A 6,592-nucleotide genomic window follows, 5' to 3' on the forward strand; every position below is an offset into this window, starting at 1 on the left:
ATTAGTGCAAAAGAAAGACGGCACATATCGTATGTGTGTCGACTATAGAGCACTAAATAGGATCACTATCAAGAATAGGTTTCCCGTTCCAAGGGTAGAAGACCTATTTGATAAGCTACAAGGATCGACCTACTTCAGTAGGATTGACCTAAAAAGTGGCTATCATCAAATAAGGATAGTTGATCAAGACATTGTAAAGACCGCATTTCGTACTACATTTGGTCTTTACGAATACATTGTCATGCCTTTTGGCTTGACCAATGCACCAGCCACATTCAACCGCTTGATGGAGAAGCTGTTCAGGCCTCATCGAACCTTCACTGGAGTGTTCTTTGATGATATTATCATCTACTCTAATTCATTGGAGGAACACAAGCAACACCTCCAGGTAATATTTCAAGTTTTAAGAGAGAATAAACTTTATGTTAATCGAAAGAAAAGTGAATTTTTCTTGCAAGAGATTCAATATTTAGGTCACATTATCTCTCAAGATGGAATCCAAATGGATCCATCCAAGTTAGAGGTAATAAAAGGATGGCCTAAACCAAGGAATCTTCATGAACTAAGAAGCTTTATAGGTATGTGTGCATACTATAGACGCTTCATAGAAAAGTTCTCACGAATTGCGGGACCATTACATGACCTAACAAAGAAAAATGTTAGGTATACGTGGTCTGCTAAGGAGAACAATGCTTTCGAAAAGCTTAAAGAAAAGCTTATCTCTCAACCTGTGCTTACACTACCGGATCTCTCAAAACCATTTGAGGTCCAATGTGATGCTTGTGGTGATTGCCTTGGGGCTGTTTTGCTCCAAGAAGGGCACGCCATAGGCTATGAGAGTCGAAGGCTCGACCCTGTTGAGCAAGCTCTAGGCATATACGAAAAAGAACTCCTTGCAGTTCTACATGCCTTAGACTCATGGAAGCACTATTTTTTAGGGACTCCTTTCATTCTGCGAACGGATCACCAAAGTCTTAAGTACTTCATGACGCAGACCAAGCTTTCCGACAAACAAATGAGGTGGGCAAATTTCCTTTCGCAATTTCATTTTCATATTGCTCACATTGCTGGCAAGCATAATCAAGTAGCCGATGCACTCTCAAGACGACCGAGAGTGAATGCGGTTTCCATAGCAACTCACAATGATCTATCTTCAATGATAGATGAGTATGCTATTGATCCCGATTTTAGAGATGTGATTTCAGCCCTTGCATTAGGGAAGAAAGAAGAACCATTTACTTTACAAGATGGTTATCTTCTCTATGGCAATAGACTATGCGTTACTAACTCACTACGTGAGAAAGTAATGTATGAATCTCATGCTCCCCCATATGCGGGGCATAGAGGGATTCAGTCTACCCTAAAGGGAATTGAAACATATTTCTATTGGCCTACCATGAAAGTGAACATACACGAGTATGTTTCCAAATGTGTGGTATGTCAAAAGACAAAATTTGTTAGAGGGAAGCAACTTGGATTGCTTCAACCCTTGCCAATCCCTAATTCACCTTGGGAGAGCATATCCATGGATTTTATCTTTGGATTGCCTAAGTCTATCCATGGGAATACGGGAATATAGACGATAGTAGACAGGTTCAGTAAACAAGCTCATTTTATACCTGTCAAAAAGACTATCAAAGCCCATCAAATGGCAACCCTCTTCATTTCACAAATTTTCAAGTACCATGGCTTGCCAATGTCCATAGTGTCGGATAGAGATCCTAGAATGACCAGTAATTTCTGGAAGGGTCTCTTTGAGAATTTAGGAACAAGGCTAAACTTCTCTTCGGCCTATCATCCACAAACTGATGGCCAAAGTGAAATAGCTAACCTAACCATTCTTGATCTACTAAAAGCCTATGTAACGGAAGTAGATCAAAAATCCCAATGGGAGAAGTACTTACCCTTAGTAGAGTATGCTTACAATAACACTGTACATACTTCCACAGGAAAAGCACCTTTCGAGGTAATCGAGGGAAGATCAAAAAGTCCCTTGCTACTTAAGGTACATGGGAAGATCTTCGCTGCAGATGAGTATAGCCGAGACCTACAAGAATCTTTCCAAAAGATTAAGGATGCTATCTCTATCTCACACCAAAGGCAAAAGGCTGCTGCTGACAAGCACAGAAGAGCCCAAGCCTTTAAAGAAAACGATTGGGTCTTGTTAAAGTTTCCCAAGGCTCGATTAAGGCACACGACAGGCAAGAATCCTACGGGCCACCAAAAGTACTATGCTAAACTAGCAAAAAGGTATTATGGTCTCTTCCAGATTCTTAGGCCAATCAATGAGATGGCCTATCAACTTAAGTTGCCCAATCATTGGCTCATACACAATGCTTTTCATGTGAGCCTATTAAAGCCTTACAAAGGAGAGCCACCTCAAGAACCAACTATTGAAGACCCACCGGAGATCGAGGACCACGAGGAGGTGCTGCAGCCCGAGTCCATTCTCCGACATGAAGACAAGGTATTAAGAGGCGGTAAGACTATCCGACGATATCTTATTAAGTTTAAGAATTATCCTTTTGAAGATGCTAGATGGATGCAAGGCATACAATTAAAGGATAACCTAAGCCTTGTCAATGCTTACAATGCTTCCCAAGAGTAAGCAAATGTACAAAATGTTAAAAATGAACAAAATTTTTGTCTTATAAGACTCTCTTTTTCTTTATTTGTGCACAAAAATGAAGTAGTATGCATGCTTAGATCAAGTTTGCGGAGACGACGTCTCCCGAACACCAAGTAGAGCTTGTCACTCTACTATGGAAGACTGATAGGACTAATGTGCAGACATGCTTGCGGCAGCCTCAGGCTCTCAAGCGCCAAATGGACTAGTCATCCATTATGGAATGATGTCGTAGGGTAACATAGGGATCCTCTACCCGCTAAAGAAAAGGACTCATGCATATGCTTTATCTTCTCTACACCATAGTCGAGGACGACTATGATTTCAAGAGAGAGGTAATGTCATAATAATCAATATCTAATTCTCCTAAATGATTTTCTCATATTAAACTGATCATTTAATGTGGGGAAGTGCCAAGGGAGAAAAAGCTAGAATATTGGTTAAGCTAGCAGACCGGCCACAGTAGGGATCCAAAGGAGGGAAAATAGGGATCCAAAGGGGGGGCCATCTGCAAAAGAGCCATGTGAAACAATGGGCCAAAAAGACCCTAAGGTTCAGCCCATTAAGACTTCCAAAATGCTAAGGTTCCAAAATTCAAAGGTAGAGTCCAAAGGTCAACCCTAGGGAAAATTGGATGCTTTGTGTGTGCCCTAAAAGTCTTTGCACATCCATACATGGGAGGGGGCGAGCCCCAAAGCTAGGGGATGAGAGAGAAAGCCACACACACACACACAGGCTCCCTTTACACAAAGGGAATGAGGGACACATGTCAGCTCCCTAGGCCAGATGCCCACAAGGTGTGCCCAGTTCCTATTGGAAGACCCTTGAAGTGGACCAATGAGAATTAAGCTAGAGTAAATGTAGTTTAATTAAGTTAAAAACATTTAATAAAAGAAACCAATGAGAAATAAGTCTCCTAGAAGACTATTGGGCAGTCTCCCAAAGGGTCCAATGAGCATTCAAAAGCCGCATGGCTTGCCTGATTCCTATTGGCCAGGAGACAAAGGGGTCCAATGAGAGTTTTGTTTAATTATTTAATTATCTAAAGCTCTCACAAAAGGGGAAAGGGGGACACATGTCTGAAGGCTATCACTTATGCTGTTTAATTCCTATTGGCTTGACCTGGGGAGGTCCAATGAGGCAAAAGCCAGACCTAATTAGCAGCTAGGGCTCGCCCAAGAGAGAGAGAGGGCTGATTTTTGCTTGGCATTGACACACACACACTCACACTTGACCATGTGTGAAGGAAGAATACTCTATCTCCTCCCAAGCTTTAATGGAGAGCTCATCACCTACTCCAAGCTTGTGAGATAGAAGCCTACATCAACACTCTCTTGGCATGTGGATGCAAATCCAACCAAGAGCCAAGCTTCAATGCATGCTCATCTCCTCTACCAAGCTAATTACTAAGCTAAGCTATGCTAATATGAGTGATTATGTGAGGAGATGTACATCTTTCTCGTAAGATACTCCTTTTTCCTCTCAATCTACTCTCATACCTTGCTAGCTCTCACCATCTTCGAAGGTGTGTGAGGTCTTGGGTCTGAGAACGGGGATAATTCAAGTTGTGTTTGATTAAGTGTTTTGCTTGGTGTATGAAGCTTCCATCTTCATTGCACTAGCTAGTCTTGAAGGAACACAAAGAATTGTATTGTACAATGTCTCTCTTGATGGGAGAAACCATAATACAAAGCCTTTTGGAGGGGGGACCGGCTCCATGCAAATCCGGTCCTCAACTGTTGTCAATAGCTTAATTTCTCTCTCTTTTGAAAGTATTGTCGATGCTATCTAACTAGGTCTTATGCTTTTTGTTGCTCTCTCTCCACCCAAGCACTCTTGTAATTCTCATTAGGAATCTATTCTAATGAAATGCCCACTATGTTCATGCTAATTTCCGCTACACATAAGATTTTAGGCCATTAAATGTTACAGCATACAATAATTCACAACATTGGCTAACTTAGAACCGAATCCAAGGGTCGCATTGTGTTAGCAATGAAATCCCACGGTACCATAGCAAAGGCCTTTTCAATGTCTACCTACATCACGAGTACATCTTGCTGGGTATATTTGGCATATTCCATTCCAACTAAGACATTAGCCAGATTATCCATGAGTTGGCGACAAGGGATGAAGCCATACTAAGCCGGATGGATACCCGCAAAAAGAGGCTTTGTGAAGTGAACAATCATCTTAGCCAATATTTTGTATATGACCGGCATAAGAGTGATCGGCTGCCAATGAGAGAAATGCTCACAAAGTGCGTGTTTGGGTAATAATTTTAGCAAGCCTTCTTTCCAAGATAATGACAAGTTTTGTGTAGTCCATGCAACATTTCTCATGTAGAGTCAAGGATTCATCATGTAGAGTAAAGGATCTTTTAAGGGCTCCAAAAAGGCGAAAAAATTCCATAGTGAGCCCATTCCAACCAGGGGAATGCCGTTGGGCAAGAGCAAGTAACACTTAGTGCAATTCATTTTCAATAAAATCAACCTCCATTGCTTCACGAGACGATTCATGATGTTATTCCCCCACTCATCGCCCAAGTTCATGCTGATCTTGATATTACATAGTAACGTTTCATCATGCGCTTGCAATGTGTGATTCAGGATTATGGCAAGTACTACATGCATCAGTTACGTGGGGATGTTGAGGATGCCAAATGTGTTTATCAAAAGCTCCATCGTTTGGTTGATACACGCCTATTGATTGAATGTGAATTGACAACACTATGTGAGATGTTTGCAACATAATGATAAACGCAAACTAGATAAATGACAGGCTCGTGCTCGACATCAAGCATTTGTGGATAAGGGATGTGCCTCGAAACATTTTTTTAAGCACCTACACCATTCAAGAGCCTCTCAAACCATCAAGAGGGTTATGCTCCGATTGGGCTCTTGGACGGCCTCAAACCATGAGCTTGCTGATGCCATGGCTTCACACTTTGGGAATGTATTTGCTGCTCCTCCTTCGGCTTCTGCGGAAACTCATCACTCGCGCGCGCGCACACACACACCCTACCCTCCCACCTCCTCTTCTTGTGTGGTTTTAGGTTTCCAATTGGTTACACTTTCTCTTAACCAAATTGAGACGATGATGGGAGGAGGAGAAGAAGTTGTAGGTTGTAGAGGGAGCACTTTTAGCCCGTGCTATAGGAGATGAGAACGACCCTTATGCCTAGGTGACCTGCTTTGGTTGTACCTATAACCAGTGTTAGAAAAAAACCGGGGTACAGTGTATTTTAACCGGCTAAAATCATAAAATCCCAGTTAGATTTTGAGCTTGCCTTGAAGAAAACCGGTAAATTTACACAACTTTTAGCGTTAATACCTGCAAAAGCTTCAAATTTTGACCTAAAAACCGGTAGCATTTCAAGTTTGCCCTTATTTTCTTCGGTTAAGAAAAATGTATTTTTCTAGCCCTGCCTATAACGTTTTTCCAGGAGGATGATCTTCAAGTTTCTTGTGTCCAAGGAGTGGTTCCCACGCAAGCGTGTCTTCCTTTTAAGTTCCTTACCATAGCTTTTCTCCTTCACTTCGCTGCATGTAATTACTAACGACCTAACAAAACTAATGTTGCCGACTCTCGAGCCTCCATCAAGCAACCTTGATGATTTTGCACAATTTATTGCTGCATAAAGAAAGAAATCCGCTAGCAATTTACCGCTCCATAGGTTGTCGACAATCCTCTTCTACACAAATAATCTATTTTCACATCTGTGAACAAAAGCTTTGATACCACCTTTGGCCGAGCAGATGGGAGAAACCATTCGTACTCTTCCCACTACACATGCATGGGTGCACACACACACACACACACCCATCTTTATCATCCTTCTCAAGGTTAATGCAGACAATCATGTATGTCTCTCTCTCAAGTACAGGATCGAAAACCTTCAAAATCCGTCATTCATGCATTTGCCTCTCTTTGGCACAAAAATGTCTGGACACCATATTTTCATCT

This window comes from Adiantum capillus-veneris, chromosome 4, assembly GCF_014529385.1.
Source record: "Adiantum capillus-veneris isolate H3 chromosome 4, ASM1452938v2, whole genome shotgun sequence".
In the NCBI taxonomy this organism is placed as follows: domain Eukaryota; kingdom Viridiplantae; phylum Streptophyta; class Polypodiopsida; order Polypodiales; family Pteridaceae; genus Adiantum; species Adiantum capillus-veneris.